The 26,350-nt window shown below is 34.2% G+C and overlaps 1 long non-coding RNA gene and 1 pseudogene across 1 annotated transcript; both read left to right on the top strand.

Moving 5' to 3' along the window:
- Window positions 1-9,636: 9,636 nt before the first annotated feature.
- Window positions 9,637-23,507, top strand: LOC145029488 (uncharacterized; annotated as a pseudogene).
- Window positions 23,508-25,488: 1,981 nt separating this feature from the next.
- Window positions 25,489-26,350, top strand: LOC145028746 (uncharacterized). Its single transcript, XR_013676162.1, has 3 exons — window positions 25,489-25,608; window positions 25,710-25,922; window positions 26,124-26,350. It is a non-coding gene; the product is annotated as an uncharacterized LOC145028746 (long non-coding RNA).

The following is a 26,350-nucleotide window of genomic DNA, read 5'->3' as shown; positions in this document are numbered from 1 at the left end:
ACCTAGGAGCCAACAGAATCGTTGCTTGGAGATGGAGGTCTTGTGAGAAAGAAGATCAAAGTAGATTCGATCCACTGATCTATCATAATGGGCAATGGAGAAGACCTGGGAAAGGCATTCCATGGGCACAACCTCGACCTTGGAAAGAGCGAGCACCAATGGAGAGTATTTGAGACACTCCACCATGGGATACATATAATTCTCGTAAGCTTTAGGGTTTAAATCGATCACCAGGCTTTGTTGAGCGCGGATGGGAAGAATGTTGGTGCGGGAAGAGGTTTCCTGAACAGATGAAGAATCCGCTATTGTTTAATATAGAAGATGATGAACAGTATAGTAGAAATCGCCTGGTTTTGCTCGTTTGAGTTTTGATTGTGGTAAGTTTGGAATGAAGCAGATGTGTTCCTTTTATACAGTGGGTAGAGGAGAGAGAAAGATCATCCTCCAAATCTTCTTGATACATGAAACGGTTTCGGATTTGACAGAAGCGCGATGGTTGGCACCCCCGATGATTACGCATGAGAGAGAAGAACTATTCCGTTTTGCACGCGTGCCCGTCACCTCACTATTGAGGCCGTTACTCTGTCGGCTGAGTCAGCATCTTATATGTTAAATAGCTGTCATCCAAACATAAGATTATAATGGACCCGAACGATATTTTTGAAAAATCAAAGATTTTTGTGCATAGAGTGTGAAAGATAAGGAAATAAAGCGAGATATATGTGGGAATTTGTGATGTCAATACAGACACAAAACAGTTGATCCCGGGCACGAATCACTTTCTTCAAGGTCAAGAGAGACCTTAAAGTGTCTGTATGGATTCCCGCTGAATTACGATCAATCACTTTATAAGAAGTGTTGAAAGGAATCTTTTTATAAGGCTTAAAAGGGTGGCTTTCGCTTCAGTTTAGAATTCCGGGCCTTGACATAAGACCGAGACTAAATGAAGTACCTGTGAGACCGATGTGGTCTGTTGAACAAGTAGGCTGGATTATATATATAGTGACTTATTGAAGATGTGTGATGGTGAAATCTCAAAAAAAAATAAACTGGATTCTAAGGGAAGAAATGTTATGGTAAATAACAATTTCATAAGAATCGCACAACCAAAAAGAGATTTCATGTTGACCGTCAATTCGTGTTAGGTATTGAATTTTGGGTTTCACTAAGCACGTAGTGACACAAGGCTTAGATCATAAACATAGAGATTGTGTAACCATAAACCTCAGTGGTTAATTCTAAGAGTCTCAAGGGTTACGATATGAGACCGAAATATGATGGAGAATTATATTAAGGTGGTGAAGAGAAACGATAGTACCTCTGCTGAAAATAGTGACCAAGCAGTGAACTCTTAACCCATATGAGAAAAGAGTAAGGTAGCTCAGGATTAGAATAATGAAGCAGCCTTATTGGGAAGACAAGGTTTGTATATACCTAGTCATTAAGGCTTTTATTCAAAATCAGTTGAGGCTTTGGATAACATGCAACAACATGCTTCTAGGGACGCTTAACTATTAAAAAAAATGTGAGAACCAAACTTGGCCCATCGATATTCAAACAAGAAGGAAAGAAGAAAAAAATATTTTTGGAGATTTTAAGTTTTTGAAAAGAGAAAAACCAAACAGAATAAATAATAATAAAAAATTGAACCGAACCCAAAATGGATCGAATGCTCGGTTCATTTCGGTTCAAAAAAAATATTTTTGGATTTTTGGAAAACAGCTTTACAAAAGTTTACAACCATAGACAACACCTTTTTGAGATTGAGCGAAAATATGTGCAATGGGATCGAACCCGAAATAGACCGAACGTTCGGTTCATTTCGGTTCCCATGTGAACCGAACCCGAAATAGACCGAGTGTTCGGTTCATTTCGCTTCTAACTTTTAACTTTGGGATGGTGTTTTTGGTACTGATTCTGATTCCATCATTCCTAGACCATGAAGGATTTTATTGAAACTTGCTTCAGGTAGGGCTTTGGTTAAGATATCGGCCAGTTGATCAGTGGTTTGAACAAAGTGAATTTCGACATTTCCATCCTCCACATGATCCTTAATGAAGTGATACCTCGGTGCTATATGCTTGGTCTTAGAGTGTTGCACTGGGTTCTGACAGATCCTAATTTCACTTTCTGAATCGCAGTATAGTGGGATCTTTTTCATGTTGAGTCCATAATCTCTGAGCTGGCTTTGGATCCATATGACTTGAGATGTGCAAGAGGCGGCTGCGATGTACTTTGCTTCGGCTGTAGAAAGGGAAACGCAGGTTTGCTTCTTTGACTGCCAGCTGACCAACTTCCCATCAAGGAATTGGCAACCCCCTGTGGTGCTTTTCCTGTCTAAACCACATCCTCCAAGGTCTACATCAGAGAAGGCTTGAACAAAGAAGCCTGAGTTGGATGGATACTATAGACCGAGAGAGGTAGTTCGCTTCACATACCTGAGTATATTTTTCACTGCAAGCATATGTGGTTCTCGTGGGTTCGCCTGAAACCTAGCACAATAACATACGGAAAACATGATATCAGGCCTGCTAGCAGTAAGATACATTAAGGACCCAATCATCTGGCGGTATAGCGTAATGTCAACTGCCGGTTTCTCCAGCGAAGGTGTGAGTTTGGTGCCAAATGCCATTGGAACTTTGACCTTTGAGTCTCCCATCATACCAAATTTGGCAAGAAGAGTTTTGGTGTATGCTTCCTGGTTGATAAAGATGCCTTCGGGTCCCTGTCTAATATTTAATCCAAGGAAAAAGTTAATCGGACCCATGGAGCTCATTTCAAATTTAGTCTCCATCAGCTTTCTGAATTCAGCTGTTAAGCTGGGATTCGTTGAGCCAAAGATGATATCATCGACGTAAATTTGTACATTCATAAGGTGGTTACCTTCCTTCTTACGAAAGAAGGTTGGGTCAACCGAACCTTGTTTGAATTTGGACATCTTTAAAAACTTTGTTAGTGTTTCATACCAGGCCCTAGGTGCTTGTTTCAGACCGTAAACCGCCTTGTCCAGAATATAGCAGTGATTTGGGAACTTCTCATTGATAAAACCAGGAGTTTGTTCCACGTAGACTGTTTCTTTGAGTTCTCCATTTAGAAAAGCGCATTTGACGTCCATTTGGTAGACCTCGAAGTTTTTGTGTGCAACATAGGCAAGAAATATTCGAACAGATTCCAGCCTTGCAACTGGAGCGAAAGTCTCTTCATAGTCAATTCCTTCCTCCTGATAGTATCCTTTCACTACCAGACGTGTTTTGTTTCGTATCATATTCCCTTCCTTGTCCATTTTGTTCCTGAATACCCATTTGAGACCAAAAACTGATGCATTTTGAGGAGTTGGAATGAGGCGCCAAACTTTATTCCTTTCGAATTCATTCAGTTCGTCTTGCATAGCTTGAACCCAATCGGAGTGATCAAGAGCGGTGTTAACTGTCTTTGGTTCAACTTTTGAAATGAAGGAATTAAACATACAGAATTCTACTTTTGAAAATAAGGAAGTTTGTTTTGCCTTAAGTTGTGATCGGGTCAGAACTTTTTCAGAAACATTACCCACAACTTGAGAGACAGGATGATTTCTGGTCCATTTGACGAGAGGAGGGTAATTTGGATCATAGGATGGATCCAATTCAGCGTTTACCATCTCTTCTGGTTCGGATTGACTTTCATCGTCATAAAGCATATTGGCATTCTCCCCCTCGAATGATGAGCTTTCTGGTGCAGTGGGACTTTCGGGTGTAGTGAAGAGTTCGGGTGCTACTGTGCCTTCAGATGCTGTGGAGTGTTCGTGTGCTGCAGTACCTTCAGGTGCAGTGGAGCGTTCGGGTGCTACAGTACCTTCGGGTGCTACAGTACCTTCGGGTGCTGTGGAGCGTTCGAGTGTTATAGTACCTTCGGGTGCTACAGTACCTTCGGGTGCTGTTGAGCGTTCGGGTGCTACAGTATCAGAGTGCTCTCCCTCAACTAGTGCATTGTGTTGAGAAGAATTGTTGGAACTGGATACTCCTTCATTCATTTGCCTTGTAGCATCTTCTACTAGTTGCTTTAGATGATCTACCTTGTTGTCTGCTGCACTGGCTTCCGAGTGAATGGCCTTCTCTGGTTCATCAAATAACTCGACAAGCTTCTCAAAGAGATTTGCAATTGATACTGTGACTTGACCTGTTTGAGGAAAGATTTCACCAGTTGTGTCTACGTTGGCCTTTAGCTTTTTGACATAGCTATCATCAAAAGTCACGTAATACGTTTCTTCTATTTTCCTCGAACGTTTGTTTAATACCCTGTACGCTTTAGAAGTGAGAGAATAGCCCAGAAAAATCCTTTCATCGGCTTTGACATCAAACTTGTTGCGATGTTCTTTTGAATTGAAGATGAAGCACTGGGAACCGAACACATGGAAGAATTTAACATTCGGCTTCCTGTTGTTGACGATCTCATAAGGAGTGAGCGTTAATCGCTTATTGAGATAAGACCTGTTCTGTGTAAAACAAGCTGCAGAGATAGCATCAGCCCAAAAATATAAAGGTAAAGAAGCAAAACTTAGCATGGTTCGAGCTGCTTCACACAAAGATCGGTTTCGTCTCTCGACAATTCCGTTTTGTTGAGGTGTGTAGGGAGCTGAGAAGTTATGACTGGTTCCTCTTTCTGCTAAGAATTCTTCGAATTCTTTATTTTTGAACTCCAGCCCATTGTCGCTCCTGATGTTGCGAACGATTTTCTCAGCTGTACTTCAACCTGCTTGATGAACATCTTTAGCTTGTGAGTCGCTTCAGATTTAAGCTTCAGAAAGAACACCCATGTAAAACGCAAAAAGTCATCAACAATCACAAGAATGTACTTGCTACCGCCGATGCTTTCGATAGATGATGGACCACACAAATCAATATGACGTAACTCTAGTGGTTCAACAACTTTAGTGTTTATGATTGATGGATGACTTTGACGACTCTGCTTCCCCATTTCACATGCCGCACACAAATGTTCTCTATCGTACTTGAGCAATGGAAGACCACGAACATGACCTCCAGTGACAAGTTTGTTGATATCCTTAAAGTTGAGATGAGAAAGCCTTTGGTGCCACAGCTAGCTTTCGTCTGATTGTGCTTTTGATAACAAGCAGATTGTTGGATTCCCTTTGATGGGTTTGAGGTTTAGGGGAAACATTTCACCTTTGCGCTCTGATTTGAGAATAACCCTGTTCGTTTGCTTCTCAATTATTTCCGAACCCTCATCATCGAATGAGACCTTGAGACCGGTACCTCCAACAAGCTGAGATACACTGATGAGATTATGTTGTAGTCCTTCTACGTATGCAACCTTCCTAATCATGAAATCACCGTTTGTAATCATTCCATAGCCTTTTATGGTTCCGAAGGAGTTGTTCCCGAACTTGACATTTCCACGTTTGAAAGAGACCTGAATTCCCTTAGCTCTTCCTTCCTTCCTGTCATGTGACGTGAGCAGCCACTATCGATATACCATTCTTCGTCAAATTGCTCGTCATTGATAACCTGCACAAATTAAGCAGATTTAGGAACCCAAAGTTTCTTGGGTCCTCGTGAGCCTTTTACAGGAACAGGAGTAGTAAGAGAGATGTCAACAAGATATGTTCTCTTTATTAGCATTGTTTCATCTTTCTTTTTTATGGTGAAAACTTTAATTTTATTGGGATTTGTTGCTTTTGGTTTGGACTCTGATTTAACTGACGAAACCTTTGATTTCCCATTCAGATCAGTTGAAGATTTAGGTTTTTGAGAATGAACCGAATAGAATTTAGAATGAGGTTGAGAGGAAAAATAATTGAAAGAATTAGAAGAGTTAGAATGAGAGAATTTAGACTGAGATGATTTCTTGACTTGATATTCTAGGTGACCCTTTCGGTTTTGATCATCAGTGGGACCGAACCTAGAATTTTGGTCTCTTTTGCTCTCTGAACCGAACCTTTGCTTTCGGTTGATGTTGTTTTCTGAACCGAGCCTCTGCTTTCGGTTGACACTGTTCTCTGAACCGAACTTCTGCTTTCGGTTGATGTTGTTTTCTGAACCGAACTTCTGCTTTCGGTTGACACTGTTCTCTTCATATATGTTATATAGTTCCTTGATAAAACCATGAGTATTCTCCACATGGAAAATGTTGTAAGCAACATTATTTGCCAAGGATAATCTCACAACACCAAGTGCATGCCGATCTAATAAATCCTAATCCTCCTGATTCCTAAGAAAAATTTTTTGTTCCGACAAAGGTTGATTAAAATTCTTTTGGTAGAGGTAGTCGTTGATTTGCATTTTCCAGAAACCGATTGGTACATTAATGAACACAATAGTTGCTACAAACATTTGAGCCTTTCTCTCTCTCACACTATATATATATATATATATATATATATATATATATATATATATATATATATATATATATATATATATATATATATATATATATATATATATATATATATATATAGGGAAAAGTGAATATACCCTTAAGGGTATATAAGCTTAGGTACCCAAACCCATCATAAAATGTCATTTTTTTTATATATTCATTATAATATTCTTAAACATCAATCCTAGCTTGATTTACTTTCAAGATTTTCAAAATTTCACTATTATCTTCCTCTTACATCATATTTTTTTGCCGAACATCTATTAGGTTATTTATATTATAGTTTGAAATGAAAATTATATGAGAGGAAGATAAATGTAAAATTATAAAATTTTTGGAAGTAAATCAAATTAGAAGTTTAATTATAAGAACATTAGATAATCACAATCTATATATATATGATACAAAATGGCATAGTATGGTGAGTTTGGGTACCTAAGCTTATATACCCTTATGGGTATATTCACTTTACCCATATATATATATATATATATATATATATATATATATATATATATATATATATATATATATATATATATATATATAGCTTTATTATTATATAAAGGATTTTAGACATCTCTTAAAATTTACGAGGTAACACACCTACTACATCATATGCAATTAATTTATGCTTACCCTTCAATACACAATATACAACTTGTTGAAACATAAGTTTTATAAAAGGAAACCATTTTATCAAATAATTACTTTCCATCTTTATTCCCCCAATCTTGGTCCCTCCATCAAATTTGTCTCTCACATTCATCTCTACAATTCGTGTACTTTTTTCAATATTGGTGCAAACCCTTTGTTTAATATTAGTGTTCATCTCTACAATCCATCGTATACTTTTTTCAACACTTTATTGGTGTTTCTTTTTTATAATAATTTTTGGAAGATAAAAAATTGCTTAATTTGAATGTTTGCCAAATGAAAGGACCGGTAGTAATTATGTTTGTGGTTGGATTTAAGATTTTTATGTTGGTTTATAACCATTTCGACACATATGGAATTAGTTATATTTGATTTTGCTTTTGTTTTAATGTGGATGTCTAAGTGTTATTTACCATTTCAATTTTTGATTATCAATATGATAGTAAATTACATTTTTTCCCAATTGAGTATAATTTTCTTATTTTTGGTCCCAATAAATATTTTGTTTGCAATTTTAGTCCTAAAAGATCTATTGTTTCAATTTTGGTCCTTGTTGTGGTATCATTAATATTTATAGTCCAATTTCGATTCTGATTACTATACTTTCACGTTTATATGTTTCATGTTATTTATTATTTAATTTATATTTAAACATTAATCATAACAATTTGCTCCGAGATTTGCAATAAAATAAAACCCAACCCCAACAAGCAATGAGTCGTGCTTTACGTATACAACCAAACCAAGACAACCACATTCATTTATTTAAACTAAAACCATAACAAGCTTTTATTTTTATTGTAAAATAGCAGCAAATTTATTTTCAAACCAAGAGCAACCTACTTTCATTTTAATGTAAAATAGCAGCAAATTTATTTTTAAAGTGAGAGCAACATACTAAGATACTTAAACTTTATCCAAAAGTAACAACTTACTTTTATTTTAAACCAAACCAACAAGGTACTTATATATTTAAACTAAAAAAACATTATACTTTTATTTTTAACCAAAACCAAAACCACAACAAACATTTATTTTAAACTAAACAACGTACTAAATGCCACCTGTCGCATTAAATTGTTACGTAATCATTCATCAAAAAAAGCATCAAGCATCCACCGCCCCAATCCCCGACCATTGCATTGTGCGAGTACCATACTACTATATATATATATATATATATATATATATATATATATATATATATATATATATATATATATATATATATATATATATATATATATATATATATATAATTCTTCAACATTAAGAGGTATAAGTTTTATAGCATACTATACAATTAGAAAATGCATAAATCGACTCTCCTAAATCTTAGGTTTTATTTCTTTCTCCACTTCATGTAACCATCGGTTAACCTATAAAGTTGAATAGTATATATTATTAAACATAAAAAACAATCCTATTGTGCTTGAACAAACTAATAATTCTTAACTGTATATATTAAATCGGATCCTATATTTATCGAATTCAAATTTGGAATCATGAATTTTCTTTTCACGTACAGTTTATATCCCGAACTCCGGTATTGTCTATAAATCTTCTAATGAAAATCAAACCATCATCTCACCCTTTGTCGCCTTTACAAGTGATGCTAAAGTTGTCAATCCTGATGGTTTGAGGGTATAAATCTTCTCGTGAGTGTATGGGTTGAACCCAAGAAACCAAAAAACCACCCAAACCGACTTCAGAACCCACGAAATTGAACCTATCAGAAACAGATCCTATTGGGTTCTAAAAACCAGAAACAACCATTTATGGGTTGGGTTGGGTTTGGATCCAAAACCGACCCAAATCGACCCATGCACAACTCTACTGTTGCCCATCTATTAAGTTTATATCATATTCTGACGTGAAATGATTATGAATAAAATTTGGCTATATCTTGTAGGTTTTGTTATTGTATATGGAAGTCGTTGCATTTATAATGCGCTCTATTAGTTACCAAAGATATTTGAACACGAAAACTTTAATTAGTGAAAAAACAACCATTTGAAAGTTTTTTATAGGACCATCGCTCTTTAAACGATTGCTATTGTTAGAGTATGGGTTTTTCTGTTTGAAAGTTTGTACAAGTTAAGATCAATCTTTTAGAAAATTATAATCACTTAACTGCCTTTGGCTTTTCAAAAATTAACCATATTACAATGCTAAAAGTTATAATAAAATGTCTTATAATTATGATGGGCCACTTACAAGCTTGAAAATTAATATTCTAATGTTTTTCCTAATAATGCAAGAAATCATAAAATCTATTTATTTTTATTATTTCGTACTTATTATATCTTGTAACCTCACTAAGATTTACCATATAATGCAAGAAAATCATAAAATCTATAGCTAATACCTTTTAAGGTTGACTTTCGGAAGGAAATAATATATCAATCGAACCATCCATTTACTGTAGAAAATTATATCCCGATGCATTGCACGGGTATATATATATATATATATATATATATATATATATATATATATATATATATATATACACACACACTAGTAAAGTACCTGCGCGATGCGGCGGCGATGAATTTTTTTGTTTCGATGAATAGTTTATTTTTAGCTGATGGTTTCTAGATGGCTATTGATTCCCTTCCGGCGGATGGTTTCCAGATGCAGTGGTTGATGGTTTCAGTTTTTTATGGTTTAACTTTTAATTTCAAATCAGTTGAAAAAAAATATTATTAGTCATTTTATTTGTCAACAAAATATTAGTTTGACTTAATTAAAATAGATTAACATAAAATTAAGTGATTTTTAGACGGTTTGTTAAATAATAATAATAATAATAATAATAATAATAATAATAATAATAACATAAGATAAAATTGCAAAAATGGTCCATGTGGTATGTCGAAAATTGTCACTTTGGGCCAAACAGGTTTGGAGTAGCACCAGTGGTCCAAAACGTTTAATTTGGTTGCGAGTTTGGTCCATTTTGCTTTAATTTTTATCAAATGATGATTTTGCCCTTTGTATTCTTTTCTTTCATTTTTTTATTGCACAAATGAAGAAAATATTCTCCATCTCTCTCTCTTTCTCTCACACCCATCTTCTTCTTCATCCTCAAGAACACTCAAGAACATCTTCTGCCACTATCACCGTTCAACCACCATCCGCCACCTCCATCTCCACCTAAATCAGATCGAATGAACACACACATAATATCATATCAGATAAATACACACATACACACACAAAACCAAATGAACACACACACACATGAAAGCTGATGAACACATACACAAATCAACACAAACATCCATCTAGTTTACAACATAATAGCGAAAACATATACATACACACACATACACACACACCGCAGCTCCGATCTTCAACTCGTTGTTTGGGTGGGACTTAGATCTGAGAAAGGGGGCGACCGGTGAAGGACAAACTGAGAAAAGAAGGACAAACTGAGTTGGTTTTGTTTTCGTGTTTGTCAACGTAGATTTTGTAGAGACGAAGTCGTCTCGGAGCATATGATATAGAGGACGACGGTGGTGGTGGTGGATTCTGGAGGGCCGATTTCCGACGGGCACTGTTGGCACAATCGATGTACAAATCTTGAAGGCGGGTTTTACAGATGAAGTTGGATTTATGGCATGAGAATTGTGGTGGATTTCCGATTGAGGAGATGCATCCTTTTCTTAAGCTTCTTTAATTGAATTTCGTCTTATTAATCTCCTTCAACATGTGTGTGTGTGAGAGAGAGAGGGAGGGTATTTTATTTTTGTTTTATATTTAATTATTATAAGAAAATAAAAATGGAAAATTAACTAATAAGGGGAAAAATTGTCTTTTCTAAATAAATTGGACCAAACTCGCAATAAATTGAAATTTTTGGACTATTAGTGTTAGTCCAAACTTGTTTGGCCTAAAGTAGCAATTATCAACATACCACAGGGAGCATTCTTACAATTTTGTCAAGACATAAGGGTTCTTTCTCCTACATTAATTGGTGAGATATTATGATTATAGGCTCTCAAAATAACAAATATCATATCAATCAAATTCAACCAATCAAATTTAACATCAACATTGCTGTAAATGTATAACTGTTAAATTAATATGAGTTTCAAGCTTGAACAGTGTAAATATAAAAATTATGAAACCTATGAGTTAGGTGTCTGGTAGTATTTATGTGTCTCGTAGTATTTACGATGACACTTTTCTATATTCTATTACTTAATTTATTCTTTTTATCTATAAAAAAGCTGCTGATTGTTTGATTCTATTTTTAATTATATGTATTATTAAATACAAATAACTATTCTCCAGGTCAATTAGAAGTTATCGTATCCCAATAGCAACTTGTGTAAACTATTCATTAAGTAACGACACACCTCTACAACCCATTTTTTAAATTAGGCTTAAACACAGTTAACTTGACAGGTTTTAGATCTAGCCAAAATACCAATAGGAAGTTAATCATACTATTTCATGAACTATGTGAGATCTAAATATTAAAAATCATCAACATAAATATTTCACAATATGTATTCATAGATATCAAAAAATCATCCGCAACAGAGATAGATCTACAATCATATTACAAATCCATTTGCCAAAAACAAAACTTTCCTACCAAATAAATTATCCCAATATGTGTTTCTAACCAGATCTGGAGAAAAAAAACACCATATCTACTTCTTGTATGTTCAAGCAGATATACTAATAAAAAAATATAAACAAATCTGAAATTGTTCGATGGTCACAAGATCAGTGCCGGTTGTGGACACTTTAGTGGAATCCGTAGGACAGTTCTGGCACACTCAATCATCTTGAGTTAAATGCTACAAGATTCAGCGTTGAAGAACACATGATGTGAAATACTAGTAATCATCTTGAGGTTCCAACCTATGTCGAGGGTTGGTTGAAAGATGTAGGAAAAATCATGGCAAAATCCGAAAAGGTTCTTGGTGAAGTCGCTAGTTGCTTTAATTTAAAGATTAGGCACAACGTAGGGAAGAATGCCTTCAATATAATTGAGGAGATTGATAGTGTGATGAGACGACACTCTCTAATTACTTGGACTGATCATCCCATTCCTCTGGGCAAAGTACTCTATTCAATGAAGGCATCCACCTCCACCCCATCAATTGAACACAATGTATTCCAGTCAAGAGAGGTGACTTTTAAAGAAGCACTAAAAGCACTTGGATCAAACCACAAAGGTCACATGGTAGCCTTATGTGGGATGGGCGGTGTGGGGAAGACCACGATGATGAAAAGGATAAAAGACGTTGTGGAAAAGAGGAAAATGTTCAATTATATTGTTATGGCGGTTGTAGGCGAATAGACAGACCCTATTGCTATTCAGAAAGCTGTAGCAGACTACCTTCGTATAGACCTAAGTGAAAGCACTAAATCAGCCAGAGCAGATAAACTTCGTAAATGGTTTAATGACAACTCTGATGGGGGTAAGAATAAGTTCCTCATAATACTTGATGATGTTTGGCAATTTGTTGATCTAGAAGATATCGGTTTAAGTACTTCTTTACCAAATCAAGGTGTCAACTTCAAGGTCTTATTGACATCACGAAAGAAAGATATTTGCACAATGATGGGAGTTAAAGATAATTCAATTATCAATGTCAAAGTCTTAGAAGAAGAAGAAGCACAAAATTTGTTCCTCCAATTCGTAGAAATTTATGATCGGGAGCTTCATCAGATACGGGTAGATATAGTAAAGAAGTGTTGTGGTTTACCCATTGCCATAAAAACCATGGCCCTAACTCTTAGATATAAAAGCAAGGATTCATGGAAAGATGCACTCTCCCGTTTAGAGGACCATGAAACTGAAAATGTTGCAAATGAAGTTTTCGAGATGAGCTACCGCAATCTCCAAGATGAGGAGACCAAAGCCATTTATTTGCTTCGCGGTTTGTTCCCCGAAGACTTTGATATCCCTACCGAGGATTTAGTGAGATATGGGTGGGGATTAAATTTATTCAAAAAAGTGTATACCATTAGAAAGGCAAGAACGAGGTTGTATTCTTGTATTGAGAGACTCATGGATTCAAATTTGTTAATTGAAAGTAATTATGTTGGGTACATCAAGATTCACGATTTGGTGCGCGATTTTGTTTTAGATATGTATTGTAAAGTCGAGCATGCTTCAATTGTCAGCCATGGTAATATGCATGGTTTTATTGAAAATAATATGACCGACTCTTGCACAGCAATTTCATTATCATGTGAGAGTATATCTGAGTTTCCAAGAGACCTTAATTTCCCAAATCTAACGATTTTGAAACTTATGCATGGAGATAAGTGGCTAAGGTTTCCTCAAGACTTTTATAAAGGAATGGAAAAGCTTCAGATAATATCTTACGATGAAATGAAGTATCCATTACTTCCTTCATCACCTCAATTCTCAATAAACCTTCGAGTGCTTCAACTTCATGCATGTTCATTAAGAATGTTTGATTTCTCATGTATTGGAAATATGTTGAACTTGGAAGTGCTCAGCTTTGTTGATTCTGGAATTGATCGGATACCTTTGACAATTGGAAACTTAAAGAAATTAAGGCTACTTGATCTGAGATGTTCTCATGGTCTTTGTATAGAACAGAGTGTCTTGAAAAATTTGATCAAACTTGAAGAACTTTATATTGGAAATTCATCTGGTCTTATAGATGATAACTACAATGAGTTGTCAAAGCGTTCAAGCAGCCTTTTCGCATTAGAATTAGAGTTCCTTAATAACAAGGATCAAATGAAGAATGTGTCATTTAAGAATCTTGAACGATTCAAGATATCAGTGGGACGCCGTTTAGATAGATATATCAGTAAGAGTAGTCACCCATATGAAAACACGTTGCAGTTAGTGACCAGCAAAGGTGACATACTAGACTCGAAACTTAATGAGTTGTTTGTGAAAACTGTGGTGCTTTGTTTAAGTGTAGATGACATGACTGATCTTGAAGATGTTGAGGTAATATCTTCAAATTCTTATCAATCCTCTTCATTATGCAATTTAAGAGTCCTTGTCATTTCTGGTTGTGCGGTGTTGAGATACCTTTTCAAACTCTGTGTTGCAAACACTTTGTCAAATCTTGAGCATATGGAAGTTTATGAGTGCGATAATATGGAAGAAATCATACATAATGGGACTGGGGGTAGTGGAAAAGAAACAATTACATTCCCCAAGCTGAAATTTTTATCTTTGGGTGGACTACCGAAGCTATTAGGTTTGTGCCTTAATCTCAACAAAATTGAGTTACCACAACTCATAGATTTGAAACTTGAGGGCATTCCAGGTTTCACACGCATTTTTCCACTAGAAACATCTACTTTGTTTAAGGGAGAGGTAGATATATACATGCTTTATGCAATACAATTTAAATAATCTTTTATACTAAAAGTTTGAAAATGTACTTGTAATTTGATTGTGTAATGTATTATTTTTGGATGTGGCTATTAAAGGGTGATTTTTTGCAGGTTGTGATTCCTAAGTTGGAGACACTTCAAATTGATGACATGGAGAACTTAAAGGAAATATGGCCTTGGGAACTTAATAGAGATGAGAAAGTTAAATTGAAAGAGATTGAAGTGAATAATTGCCATAACCTTGTGAATCTATTTTCGTGCAATCCCATGTCTCTGCTGTATCATCTTGAAGAACTTAAAGTTAAGAATTGTGGTTCCATTGAACCGTTATTCAACATCGACTTGGATTGTAATGGTGCAATTGGTGAAGAAGACAAGATTAGCAGCTTAAGAAGCATCAAAGTGGTGAACTTAGGGAATCTAAGAGTGGTGTGGAGGATAAAAGGTGCATATAACTCTCGTCCCCTCGTCTATGGCTTTCAAGCTGTTGAAAGCATAAGTATTGAAACATGTGAGAGGTTTAGAAATGTATTCACACCTTCCACCACCAGTTTTGATCTGAGAGCACTTATGGAAATGAATATAAGGGATTCCGGTGAAAACAAGCAAAACAACGAATTAGTAGAGAGTAACCAAGTGCAAGAGCAGGTATGACTTTCAATTGAACTTTCTTACATGATTAAGGACTAAGCTTTTCTTTTATATAAAAAAAGGATGGGATGACTTAAATTGGGCATCACAATTGGAACATAAGGTTACTAACCATTAACCGACAAAACACTTGAAGTAATGTTTGCGAAACAATTCATGTATAAATGTGACCAACTCATTTATTTATAAAATGACTAAAACATATGATTTTTAATTAGAGGATTATTATAACAAGTTTAAAATAGTTTAAAACATAACAAATGCTTACTAAAATTTTGTAACTTTATTTGTTATAAATGTCATTTATGATTTTTTAGTAAAAAAATAACACAATGGTAAAGTTTGACATACTTTATTATGTAGACATATAAATTTGGTCCATGTAGTATACATATTTTTATAGTTGGCAAATCCATCACATTTTTTTCTCCTAACGTCATTACTGTTTTTTTTTTTTTTTTTTTTTTTTTTTGATAAATTTAATGTAAAGGACTGTTTTTCCCTTCAATTTTTTCTTTTTCTTTTAGTATTATTACATATATTAATATTTTATTTTAATAATAAGGACCTCTGTCTTAATCTTAAATTGCTTCCATAAGACCATCTCCAATAATAATAATAAAATTCCAAGAATTCAAAAACCCAAAATGTAAAAAACCCAACTGAAGCACACAAACCATTAGTTGGATTAAAAGACAACAAAAATACTTTTGATCAACATGCCACGGAAAAAGCATGTCGGAGATGCAAAGAACAAAAATACCTGAAAAAAACCCAAGAATTCATAACAAAAATAAACTCTAATCATTACACAAATAAACCCCAAATTAGATTAAAGTCATTAAACAACCCACAATTCATACCATAAATCAATCCCAACTCATATTAAAAAAAAATGGAATACAATGTATACAAAGCACTACAAATTATGTAGCCTCTTTACAACAGCCATGGTTTGTTCTAGGTACCATCATCTATTTATGTTCTATATACCTTGATTTAGACCAGATATCTTAAATGCTGAAATCGATTCAGCTTAAACTCAACCAACATATTAAGATAGATGAGAGCCGAAGCTACAAGCCAATATAAATTCCTTTCTTCTGTTTTCTTGATCTTGATAGCACGTTAAATGATTTTGTACTTCAAATTGATAAAATTCTACATTGTAGAGAGATTATCTTGAAAACAGCTGGTCCAAGTGGGTCTGGATCTGGTTGATGAAAATGGTGTTATGACAAAAGTATACAATCAACAAGATTAACAAAAATAAAACAAACGAAATTGAAATATATATATATATATATATATATATATATATATATATATATATATAAGAATCAGTTTACAGAAAACATATTTGATGGTTTATGCTTACAACAGAAACACAAAAACGAAATTATGTAGATTGAGGCCTGCAAATTGCAGTGTTCTAAGACAGAAATTTCCCTGGTAGGGATCTGTCTAGAGGATACAACAATCAACTAAGAACTTCTCTTGATTTTGATGAAATTCTCTATGTTCCCTTCATTGTATTTGGAGTACGAAATCATAAGAGGAATCTGTATGCAATTTTTCTTAACCTGAAATCTGGTCTTTGGTGATCTATTTATACATATAGATTGCCAGGTTTTTTCCCTCAAAAACTGCTAACCGAAAATAACTGTCAAAACAGTTAAAACGAATTTAACAGATTTTTAATATATAATAAAAGTCAAATCGGAATTAATATATATAAAATATTGTAACTATTCAATGAGACCCCAAGGCCCAAGGCCAATCTTGACCATTAAATATATATATATATATATATATATATATATATATATATATATATATATATATATATATATATATATATTAATATAAGCTTTCAAAACCAATTTGCCTAGCCCAATCACCAAATCCAACCCATTCCCTCTAATCCAAGCCTTTGATCTAATTAGTAAACAACTAGTAGGAAGCTTTTTAAGGGAGTATAAGTTTCCTCTTTCTTCCAATGTGGAACAAATCCCAAAGAGGGTGTTTTCCATTTAACAAAGTTCCAACAAATGGAAGGGAGAGTTGGGGCGGTACTTCCAACATGGGAAGGGGTGTGGATTTATAGAGGAGATGGTTTGGGATGGTAATATGGTTGAACCCATTCATCTTTGTTTTTTTTTTTTTTATTTAAAATTTAATTAGGGGTATCAGTTGCAGCTTCTTATTCCTAATTATCCAATCAAAAAGGGTGATACTTAAAAGCGTAGGGACTTAGGTTGTTTGGAAACAATTATGTGTCTCTTTGGTGGGCATATAAATTTGGCATACTTAACCCTTTAATTGACTATGGTTGCTTATTAACTCAATTTCAAACTAAACTTTGTTTCTTGTTTGACAATTTCCATCATTCGCAAATGTTTCTTGAAAAATTACCTAAAATTAAAACAATCTTTTGCAAATCCAAAATTCTAAGTGTGAATATAAAGTATTAACACAATTCGGTACTCATGTTACTAGCTGCATTTTTTGTTGAAATATATGTCTGCAGACTGATATTCTGTCAGAGGAAGAGACATTACAAGTTACTACTAGCTGTATTTCTAATGTATTCCCATCCTGTCTCATGCACTCTTTTCATAACCTCCATAAACTCAAATTGGAGAAGTATGGAGGAGTGGAGGTGGTGTTTGAGATAGAGAGTCCAACGACTAGTGAATTGGTAACAACTCACCATAACCAACAACCGCCTATTATACTTCCCAACCTCCAGGAATTGTATGTAAGTGATATGGACAACATGAGTCATGTGTGGAAGTGCAGCAATTGGAATAAATTCATCACTCTTCCAAAACAGCAATCAGAATCACCATTCCACAACCTCACAAATATAAGTATTTATAATTGCAAAAGCATTAAGTACTTGTTTTCACCTCTCATGGCTAAATTTCTTTCCAACCTAAAGAAAGTCGAGATAGAACTATGTTATGGTATTGAAGAAGTTGTTTCAAACAAAGATGACAAGGATGAAGAAATGAATACATCTACCCGCACAAGCACCATCTTGTTCCCTCAGCTTGATTCTCTCATTATAAGATACATGAAGAATCTGAAGTGTATTGGTGGAGGTGGTACCAAGGATGGGAGCAATACAATATCTTTCAACAATACCACTACAGCTACTGCTTCACTTGATCAATTTGAGGTATGTTTTGTACATATACAAGTATTTATTTAATTTTTTTGTTAACATCCATTTTTCTTTGCAATATTCTATGAAAATCACCAAATCACCTACAAGAGATTTAAACTTTTATTGCATCCATTATAGCCAGAATTTCAACCATTTATATATTTAAGTTCTCATATTTAGAGTATCTTTAATTGAAGGTTTTTTTAGAGATCAATTCTTTAGAATCAACCTCTTAGAATGTTTTTTTTTTTACCATTAGAGAAGGTAGCTTTTTAGGTCAAATACTGTCGACCATTTTTATTCTACTAAGTGCTTTTTGAGTTTTGTGTTTTGTGTAACTAACCCAAAGAATCAACCTCTTAGAATGTTCCATTTTACTCCTCTAATTCTATTTAATTTTTAAAGCTTTATTACTATCTGACTTATGAATTTATTTAATTATATTATCAAATATATATTCAATTGAATTTGTAATGGTCATATGATACATTTTCGTCGTCTTTTTTTTCAAAGCCAAATATGATTTAGTACTACTTTTTTTAATTATACGTATCAAAATATATTGATATTATTTAATGTTATTCTTTGGTTTTATAAATACTAAAGGTGTCATGTTTGTAAAAAAGAACTGAAATCAAACCCAAGATAACACATTTATGTTCTCTAATCTGAACAAGAAAGAACCAAGAAGGCGTTAGGTATTAGACAACATAGTAACTTAGTTTAGCTATTAGGGGCCATCATGCTACAAACAAAATCATGCATAATTAACTATCAGTTTCAAACACAAGTATTAATGGAGAACTATGCAAGGTTGAATATTGTCTATCACAATATTATATGTTTGTTTTCCTGATGAATCATTTAATTGGTTCTGTTGGCCAGGTTCCAGCCGGTCTCCATTAGCACCCAGAAAATTATTCACTTCTCATCATTTAATTTATGCTTGAAACTGATTTTGCTTTAATTTACGCACATCATTCAACAGCCCTTTAAAATATGTTACCCAAAACGAATTTCATCATCAACCAAATTGATAGAAAACCTTTGAGTTGGCTATTTCAACTAGAAGATATGAGTATTTTTAGCTGCTTGTTGTGCTAAACAAACATATGCTTTCTCAATTTCATTGATTTTGCATTCTAAAATTATTGGTTGTAGAGTGGTGTGTCATTTATTTGATCTTCAGTGAACCCTGGCATTATTTATAAAAAACGGAAACTGTATTTTTCATATGGAGAACACTGGTGTTGATTTAGCATTAAAATTAAAATGTTGAATTGGTTTTCTCATACCACAGTTGTGTATATGTATGTAGTTTTGTAACATACAATTAAGCTCTGGTAAGTATATAGTTTAATTTTACATCAAATTTCCACGCGTTTTGCAGTTTTTAGAAGCAGGTGTCGCTTCTTGGAGTTTATGCCAATACGCTAGAGAGATAGAGATACATAAGTGTGATGTATTGTCAAGTGTGATTCCATGTTATGCAGCAGGACAAATGCAAAAGCTTCAAGTGCTGACAGTAAGGTCTTGTGATGGGATAAAGGAATTATTTGAAAAGAGTGGTTGTGATGAAGGAAATGGTGGAATTCCAAGGCTAAATAACGTAATTATGCTTCCCAGTCTAAAGATATTGCACATCGCATGTTGTAGGGGTTTGGAACACATATTCACATTCTCTGCACTTGCAAGCATGAGACAGCTCGAAGAGTTAACTATAAAATATTGCAAGGCCTTGAAAGTGATTGTGAAGAAGGAAGAAGACAATGCATCATCATCGTCATCGAAGGAGGTTGTGGTCTTGCCTCATCTAAAGTCCATTGTACTATTGGATCTACCTGAGCTGGAAGGTTTCTTCTTGGGGATGAATGGATTCCTATGTCCTTCATTGGATACGGTTGGGATCATTGATTGTCCTAAAATGCTGGTATTTGCACCTGGTGGGTCCACAGCCCCCCAACTCAAGTATATACACACAGGATTAGGCAAACATACTCTTGGAGAATGTGGTCTTAACTTTCATGTCACAACTGCTGCACATCGTTAGGTATAATTACTTGTGTGTGTGTGTGTGTGTGTATATATATATATATATATATATATATATATATATATATATATATATATATATATATATATACCTAACCACATCATACTACGTAATTTTATATCATATTTGCATTGTAATCACCCAAAGTTTTTAAAATTCAACCTCATAACTTGATTGTTTCCAAAATCTTTGGACTTTCACCATTATAATCCTTCAAATGACTTCTTTCTATCGGAGACCCCCTGGTGGGCTTCATATACTACCGTTACGAATCAAATGGTGTAGGAAGAATATAATGGTGAATATCTGAAAATCTTGGAAGTAAATCAAGTTAAGGGTTGAACTTTAAGAACCTTACACGATTGCAATGGAAATATAATGTAAAACAATGTAGTATAATGTGGTTAGATACCTAAGCTTATATAAGGTTGTTAGGTATATTCACTTTACCCATATATATATATATATATATATATATATATATATATATATATATATATATATATATATATATATATATATATATGGCATCATCAAATTAAGAAACCATGAGGCCAAGTAAAAGTATTAAAACAAAATGATACCAGTTTCGGTCTAATATTTTGTTGCAACTTGAATCAAAATTTTCCAGAACGTATTCTGCATATCTAACTTAATTTATGAGATCAAATATAGTAATCCATGAATTGAATAACTTTTAGTTGGATTTATAATCAAGTACTATCGTGATTAATAATTATAATCTCTTGTATATTGTTCAAATTAGTACAATATATGATATTTCAAATGCTTTTGTTTAACATATGCCTACATTTTCTTTATTGGACTTGCAGACACCATACCCCAGCTCATACGGGATGCCTTGGTCTTTTCATAACTTGATCGAGTTAGATGTAAACATAAACAGTTATGTTAAGAAGATTATTCCATCCCGTGAGTTGCTGCAACTGCAAAAGCTGGAAAAGATAACTGTATTCTCATGTTGGGAGGTAGAGGAGGTATTTGAAACTGCAGGGAGAAATAAAAATAGTAATTGTAGTAGTGGTAGTGATTTTGATGAATCGTCACAAACTACTACTACTACTACTACTACTCTTTTCAATCTTCAAAACCTCAGAGAAATGAAGTTGAATTATCTATGTGGTCTGAGGTATATATGGAAGAGCAATCAATGGACAGTATTTGAGTTTCCAAACCTAACAAGAGTCGATATATGGGGATGTGATAGGTTAGAACATGTATTTACTAGTTTCATGGCTGGTAGTCTATTGCAACTCCAAGAGCTTCGTATAGAGAACTGCAAGCATATTGAAGAGGTAATTGTTAAGGATGCAAGTAGGGATGAGATTTAGAACCGGAAAACCGGACCGGAACCGGAACCGAACCGGAACCGGACCCGTTAGAACCGGAATATATAGAACCGGGTCCGGTTCCGGGTTTAAAAATTGGCTTTATCCGGGTTCCGGGTAATCCGGGTTTAGGTCCATTGGGTCCGGGTAAACCGGGTCTAAAATCCGGAACCGGTTTTTGGAACCGGAACCACTTTTAGGGCCGGAACCACTTTTTGTGAAACGTTTACAAGATGTATATCTTATTCGTTTCAACTCCAATTGAAATACGGTTTTTTCCAACATGTAGTTTAGAGTTTGTACATGATTCTAGACTATAAATTTTTCATTTTTAGTTTTATATTCATTGACTTACAGTCCTCAAAAGTTGAGATACCAAAGCTGAAAGTTTTTAGTTTTTTAGTTTTTTAGTTTTTTTGTATTCGGTGAAAGTTTTAAAGCATGCATATCTAATTCGTTTGAAGTCGGATTGACATGTGGTTTTTTTTCAACTTCTAGTTTACAGTTTGTGCATGAGTTTAGACTATAATTTTGTCATTTTTGGTTTAACATTCAATGATTTACAGTCCTCCGAAGTCGGGATATCAAAACTGAAAATGTTTTTGTACTTTGTATTATGTGAAAATATTAACACAGGTATATCTCATTCGTTTAAATTCGGATTGACATGAGGGTTTTTCCAGAGTGTATTTTAGACTTTGTACATGATTTTGGACTCTAATTTTGTTAATTGTGGTTTCGTATTCAATAAGTTACAGCCCCCCAAAGTGGAGATATCAATATGAAAATTTTCAAAGTTCAACCCACTAAGTTGTAAGTAATTACCAAAAATTCCGGTTTTTTTCGGGTTTTTCGGGTTTAAACCCACTTTATCCGGTTCCAACCTACCCACTTTGATGTTTCCGGGTTTTCCGGTTCTAGACCCACTTTACCCGGAACCATACCCGGAACCGAACCGGAACCGGTTCCTATATACCGGTCCGGTTTCCGGTTCTATAAAATCCCGTTAACCGGTTCCGGGTTTTCCGGGTCCGGGTCCATCGGGTCCGGGTTTGGACCCACTTTCATCCCTAGATGCAAGTGGTGTTGTAGAAGAAGAGGAGGAACGAACTGATGGCAAAATGAAAGAGATTGTGTTACCTCATCTAAAGTCCTTAGTACTTGGAAGTCTTCAATGTCTTAAGGGGTTTAGCTTCGGGAAGGAGGATTTTTCATTCCCATTATTGGATACTTTGTGCATTGAGTATTGCCCAGCAATAACAACTTTCACCAATGGATATTCTACAACTCCACAGCTAAGAGAAATAGAAACAAGTTTTGGCCTGTTTTATGCTGCAGGGGAGGATATCAACTCCATTATAAAGATGAAACAAGAGGTAAATACATGTTCCTTGATTTAATAATTCTTAGAGTACATTTCAAAACTAGTCATGTATGTTGTTTTGTTACTGTCAACAGCCTAGCTTGGATCCTTCTCAAAAAATTCAACTTTATATTTATATACTTTAATTCATGCAGGAATTCAAAAGACACCCATATTAATGTCAAGTAAATAATAAAGGTTAACTCTATTTCCAAGCACTCATTGTTGGCTATAACCTATTTTTCTCCTATGCATCAATGGTATGTGATTCGTGCATTTCTGACTTGCTCTTCATGAGGATGTAAATTCTGATGTTGGACTACAAATGGTGTATCCTTTTTGCTTCCAAAGACAGTATCAAGAATCGCTGGAGATAAGTTACAATGATTTCAACCATTCTGTATCTTTGAAAACTGTGACATTCATGTCCACGTTTTTTAGTACTCAATTCCTTTCCTAATTGTATTCAATCAAAAGTGCATAACTGTTTATCATTATTCTTAAACATAATTATAAGATTCATTTGTCATCATTATTGGTAATTGTTATTGGTTGAGTAGTATCCTGAATACTTGGTTCTTTGGTGAAACCTTTTTTACCCAAACAAATTTTCTAATATAACAATAATTATACAAAGAAGTTTTGTTATGTGGGCTTGGTTTCTAAACCCACAGGTGCTATCAATTCTTTGAGGCCACATCTATTTATACATAGAAAATGTAACCTTCTGTTGTAAATATTTTATATCGGAGGGATGAGATTTTTCAAAAGCCTTGAATGGCAATTACATATTGGATGATCATTACTTACGGAAACAAGTCAGTAAAAATCACTTCTTCTACTAAGCCCTCAAAATAAAACTACACCTAATAAAACCTTTTATAATTAAGTGTAGTTTTATTTTTTTTGAATTTATTCAATTAATGAAGACAATACTCAGTCAAGTAAAGCTATATGTGGGTGCTTCTTTATGACATAATGCAAAAAGAATGTCTTAATAGAGAAAATCAAGAAGATGTTTCTCCATCAAGTTCTAATTTTCAAAAATTTACCCTCATTTTTTTCTTCCATTCCTTTGAGTGTCATGGTTTTCTCAAATGTGTTTAAGCATCATTTATTAGGGAAAAACAATGAACAGGGCCTTAGTGTCTTGTATTCAAGAAGTCAAAGGGATATAATAATAGGTTTCAACATTAGAATGCTTGGTTAATGCTTGTCTATATCAAGCCAACCTTAAAGCACATACCATGAAAGCAATTGGACGAAGAACTTGCAGCCATCTTGAGATACTTACAATTTCCTTCTACATGAAAGCAACAATCTAATTAAACTTTACCAGATATGCTATTCTTTAGCATCTCAGTAATCTTGAAAAAGTAAATTCAAAAGATCTGAAATTAAGAGTATCTGTAAACAATTAGGAGATCATATTAACCAATGCATGCAAGGCCCGGACACAGTCAAAACATACAAATAACATTAAACGACAATGTTAAAGTTCAATGCACCTTGCATTGAGGGTGACTAATTCATCCTTGATTTTGCATTACTTCTTACATTATTGTGAAACATTTCATTTATCTATTTCTCTTAAAACAATCTAAAATAATTTTATCAGGCCCTATTTTCTAGCAGCTTACATCAGTTTATTTCTTTAGTACAGAAGTAATTAAATAAAATTACATAAGTGACACTTCAATAGAATCTATCAACTAGCAATGAGTGGTGGTACAAGACCACAACCATCTAGTCATTTACTACCATTTCTTGTCTAGACTCCTCTTTACAACAATGAATCTAATCTCTTTCACTGAATCATGATGCTTCAAAACTGACAGAAATTTAGTTAATGATTTTGCTTCTAACAAGCATATTTTCCATATCCGTTTATTCATAAAATATTTCCCCACCATGTTTGAACCCAAGTTTGTGCGAGAGGATGGTTTATAGGCTCATATTCTTACCTGTGTTCACTTAAGCATATCATCAAACACTTAATGTGCGTCAAACAAAGGTGGCTGTTTATTCAATCATGTGCGTGTTTCACCCAAACGTAACATAAAAAACCTAGTGACTAGTGAGAGTAAGTCAAGCAAAGGGTGGGCATAAACTATGGGTGACCATGATAACCGTTATAACTACAGCAAACTACACCCTCCAATCTCCATCTGATAAAAATTTGAGCATGTTACAGACCATATATTATCAGCAGTTAATCATTTCACATGATTGATTACTATGACCCAATATAGCTTGAAATGAGCAAAAACAAAAGAATAGAACATGGAAATACCTCAAAATCAAACTGTTAATTTCATGGGACTTGGTCATTGACATAGTAGCATTGGAAAATAAATTAAAAGTTAATGATTGCAAAGAGCTGCTTTGGGCATATATAGAATCTGAATATTCTTTTCAAAATTAATTAAATAAATAATAAAAATTAGGGTGAAATACAATAACCAGAGGATACCTCGCATGCAGTTGAAGTAGTTTTCACCATCAATTGAGGAAAGCGCAGCTACTTTTTCCATTGGATGAACCGAAAGATGAAAGCCACTTGGAGTAACGACGAGGAAGAATAAATACAATATGCATGAAAAGTATTTAAATTATTATGAATATATAGGTATAGAGATCATATTTCAATTAATAATAAAATTTACTCTTTATCAGTTTATCTATGACATTTATATAAATTGAAATTAATTTTCTTTTCTAAATGAATAGGAGGGACCGAGGCGAAATCTCTCATTAAATACAACGCTGCCCCTCACCATTAAGGCATTAACTATCGCAAAGAACAAAAGCTCTCATGATTAGAAGATTTGTCAAATAATCCTCTCAACGTCTAAAGTTGGATGTGTCATGCTAATACGTTTATAACTGAATCAGACAAGGAGATGAGATTATTCCAATATGAACAACAGAAACCTGATTGTGGTAAGCGCTAAATTCTCTTGTTAGATTTCGTTTTCCGAGTTTTATAGTACTTCACTTCTCAAGTAAGCTCATAGATTGTTGCTTTTTAGTTATTTCATTGGTTTGGAAACCTTAGTTGATAATGGTGCCCCCCAAGTGTTCGACAGAATGTCTTAAAGAATGTTCATAGCCATATGGTGATTGTCTTGACTCTGAATGCAGGTTTGAGTGAAATGCTGGACTACCCACAGCTTTTCCACATACAAACTGTGTATTATAAGCAGCGGCTATGTTTTGTTCCAGTTTCTGCATCTTGAAGACTAAAAACACCAACAAAATAAGTCCTGTTTCTTATGATTTCAGAATTGTAAACAGAAATGCAATGAAAGTTGGTATCATTTGGCTCGAAAACATCAACATGTAACTCTTTTCTTTAAAATCTTATTAAT

The sequence above is a fragment of the Lactuca saligna genome, chromosome 2 (genome assembly GCF_052625555.1).
Source record: "Lactuca saligna cultivar CGN05327 chromosome 2, ASM5262555v1, whole genome shotgun sequence".
In the NCBI taxonomy this organism is placed as follows: Eukaryota; Viridiplantae; Streptophyta; class Magnoliopsida; order Asterales; family Asteraceae; genus Lactuca; species Lactuca saligna.
Note: the sequence above shows the minus strand (reverse complement) of the source record. Positions and strands in the feature narration are given on the sequence as shown.